This window comes from Lactuca serriola, chromosome 4 (genome assembly GCF_051521515.1).
Source record: "Lactuca serriola cultivar US96UC23 chromosome 4, Lser_US96UC23_V15, whole genome shotgun sequence".
Classification (NCBI taxonomy): domain Eukaryota; kingdom Viridiplantae; phylum Streptophyta; class Magnoliopsida; order Asterales; family Asteraceae; genus Lactuca; species Lactuca serriola.
Window position 1 is genome coordinate 69,332,523 of NC_136411.1, and position 4,203 is coordinate 69,336,725.

Sequence of the window (4,203 nt, forward strand, 5' to 3'; positions counted from 1 at the left end):
ATTATGGTTGTTTTTATATTTTAGTTTTCAGACACGAAATATGTTGATGAAATGATAGGATCAAACGATGTTTATTCACAAATGTTTTCCAAAGTATTGATTTAAAAATGAAATTTTTGGACGTGAAAATTGGGTCGTTCCAAAAAGCCTAAAAACTGCAGCAGCAAAAACAAAAAGTGTCACTAAAAGGTTTTAATGGGAGCGTTTCTAGTGGCATTTATTAAGTGTGCCGCTGATTCTTTGAGAAGCCTTTAGTGGCATTTTTTTTGGGTTTTTAGTGGCACTTTTTGTATGCGACTAAATGACATTTTTGTAGTGGATGATTGTGTTTTTCTTCAAATTCATATAACAACCATTTGGTAGTTCCAGGAAAAATTTTAAATCGTATACGTGCCTTGCATTCGGTCCTACTAGTGTCAACCCTTCTCTTAATTTTACTTGTTTTTGGGTCCAAAGTATCAACAGGAGATGTATTTGGGAAACCTTCCCTGTTACATAGCAGATATTTGATGTACACTATACCACGCTTTTTTTTGTTTGTTGACTTTCTAACATCAAAACCTGTTGCACATGCATATCTTCTGTACATGTCTTCAATTGCATCATCAGATGGGTATTTATGGTTTATTATTGGCTTAAGATCATGAGGGACATAAGGAATCCAATACAATTTACCAGCTATTACCAAGTGTTGATCAATGTCTGTAACATCTAATAACCATGACAAGTTAATAACATAATACAAATAACAAATCAACAAATCAAATAAACTTAAATAGATATTATACGATACTGAAATGTCAATTAATGAAATAGGCTTAAATAGATAGTATACGATACTGAAATATCAATTTTTTGATAGTATTCTAACAATATACAAAATTGTGTAATGTAATCGACACATTTTTAATAAACTTTAAAAATAAAAAATAAAAAATAAAAAATAAAACATACTAGGAACTTGAATAGATTGATGAATATTTTCAAGAAATGTGAAATCCCGTTGATTGTGGTCATCCATGATGTTGACTTTTCCAAATGCGGTATTATCATCATCAGTCGAACAAAATTCATCATCACGTGACAAAAAAATCGTCATGGATTGATGCAGTTTGAGCGTAATTGATCTCGTCCTCTTCATTGATCTCGTTTATATCATCAAACTCGTTGCAGAATGACAAATATTGATAACTGACACATACAATTGATGATTGAAGAATTAATAAATGTTTGATAGAGATAATATAAAACGTTCCTTAATTATAAGAGTTTGATTGATATATTCTTTAAAGTTGATTAAACAATCAAACCTTGCCTTTATTAATGTAAAATATTATAACTTTTATATTTAATTAATTATATATATTGATTGGCTGAGATTTGTCTTCATGTTCTCACTTTAAAAATAGTTCTCATTTGAACTTATATATATATATATATATATATATATATATATATATATATATATATTGGCTAAGATTTAGTCCTTAATATTTTTGTATATATTTAGTATTTAATATTTTCTTTTTGTTTCAATATATATATATATATATATATATATATATATATATATATATATATATATATATTGAAACAAAAAAAATGTTAAGGACTAAATGTGTACAAAATGAAAAATATATTACCTTTTTAAGTCATTTTTCCCGTCTAACCTGGAGTAACCGATAATAAGGACCGAATGTGTACAGTTTAATAAGTTGAAGGGGAAAATGTGGACGAAAAAAACTCAGTAACCAAATGTGTACAAATCAAAAAATACATTATCTTTTTAAGTCATTATCCCTATTACTCCCTCTGTCTCAAAATTATAGTCCATTTTTCCTTTTTGATTTGTCCCAAAATAATAGTCAATTTCTAAAAATAAATAATATTTTTATTAAAATACCTTCTTATTATTACTTAACCAACAAAGAATTTAATTGGACATTAAATTTAAAGTAATGACAAAATTATTATTTTATTATATAAAATTAATGGTAATTAATATTTTATTATACAAAATTATTATTTTATTATATAAAATTAATAGTAATTAATATTTTTCTTGTGTTTTTTTTTGCTGCAGACAATAATATTGAGTAGACAATAATATTGAGAGGAGGAAGCATTAAATTGCTAAGTGTGTCTAATACTTACACTACTCGTCCTTCCATATAAATAATCTTAACTATTAGTCCTCCCCAGTCGTATTGCTTGTGAACAATATTCCATAATCCCAGGGAAATCGAGATTATGGGAGTCGACTCTATCCAATATCGATTATCTTATCGTCTCTATCCAATATATATTATCGTTTTCAAAATTCAAACTTCGATGATCCTTATCCGACTATCACTGTTTTTCTTATTTTGTTTTCACCGTAATAATGGGTTGCGGCACTTACTTTTTCATCCTGCCACTCTAACCTTTCCTCCGCTCTCAGCCACCACCGGTGAATCCAAAATGACGATTTTAGCAAAAATTCTCACTGTAGTTCTCCTCCACTTCTTCCTCTTCATTGCACCATCTACAGCCGAAATCATATCTCTGAATCTTCGATCCAATAACCGACATAAGATCCTCATCTCGGAGTTCAAGTTCTCAAATGACGGTTACATTTCCTTCGTGATCTCCTCCGTGACTGCAACCTCCACCTCATCACGACCTGATCCTTCACGTTTTGGTTTCATCCTTCAATCTCTTAAAGTGAGAAACCGCTTCGAATTCCAACAAAACACTATTTGCCCATTGGATTTCAAACTAAACACACTCCTCTTTACTTTCCAAGATCTTTCCCATGATCCTCAGACTTCCTTCAACAAAACGTACACTATTACAAATCCTGGTATGAACTCACTCTTCTTTGTCAACTGCAACTATGAATCCGTCGTAACCATGGATGGTCGCGTAGCGCTCTACAACACCAATGACGGGACTACCAAAAACTATTTATCCGGAGAGCTAAGGCAGCTTCCGTTTCTTTACATCTTTTCCGCCTTCATTTATGTGTGTTTTCTAGGGTTTTGGATTTTTGTATGCTTCAAGAACCGGAGATCTTTTCACAGGGTGCATTTACTAATGGGTGTGTTGCTTGTTATGAATTTGGTTGTTTTAATCTCTGCGGCAACGGATCTATATTATGTGAAGTTTACAGGTACTCCTCATGGATCGGATGTCTTATATCACAAGTGTAAGTTTGTCAGGACTGTGCTTTTGTTCACCTTAATTGTGCTGATTGGTAATGGATACTGTTTCTGGAAGCCATTTTTGGAAGTAAAGGAAAAGTTGGTTTTGATGATTGTGATCCTACTTCAGGTTTGGGCTAATGTGTATGCTATATTTGAATGGAAAGCCGGACCTTATAATAATGAAGAGGACGTCGTTGATTCTCTAAGTATAGATTTCATCTGTTGCTTTGTTATTTTCGTCCCAATATGGTTTTCGGTTATCTGGTTTAATAAGGATAATCATGAGACTGATGGCAATGATGTTATGAATAGGGTAAGGCTGTTTCTATTTGGGTTTGAGGTTTTTGCATACGTGTTCTTTACGAGGTTTTTGATGGTTGCATTTTTGATACCATCGAATCATGGGGTACAGGAAATAAGCCTTCTTGTGTTATGTATGGTGGTGTTTTACATTTTCCGGCCATCTGATGAGGATTGTGATGGCAAAACAGTCGAGATAGCTGCATGGAAATCGGACATACCTTCTCTTTGTTATGCCGTTGTTGCTTCTGTTTAGGTGATGCACTTTGAGAAGTCAACTTAATCTTCAAAGTAATTTGTCGGTTTGTTATTAAAGACGGAATTACAAGAGTTCAGCGACCGAAAAAAATACGCATGTTTATTTAATTGTAGCCTTTAGCGAGGGAGTAACGAGAGATTACCAAGGAATCTACGTTGGATTTGCAATGGGTTCGATCCCTCGTTGATAATTCTTCAAAAGTATACCCAAATCGATCGTTGATTTTTATTTCCCTCATTTGGTTTTCATTCCCGTCGATTCCACTTTTCATTCCCCCCAATTGCACAAACCGTCTCTCACCATCACTGAGAAGACCAACTCTTTCCCTACCAGGAAACGAAAAGGGAAGGTTCATGCTCCACCTCTAAAATCGACGATTTCTCACATGTTAGCCCTTGTTTCCTCCGATTTCTTGGAGTTGTTTTGTATAAGGATTTAGAGTTGTTTATTTTATAGATT

General features: G+C 32.6%; 1 pseudogene; it reads left to right on the top strand.

Moving 5' to 3' along the window:
• Positions 1-2,460: 2,460 nt before the first annotated feature.
• Positions 2,461-3,741, top strand: LOC145098492 (protein CANDIDATE G-PROTEIN COUPLED RECEPTOR 7 pseudogene; annotated as a pseudogene).
• The last annotated feature ends 462 nt before the right edge of the window (positions 3,742-4,203 follow it).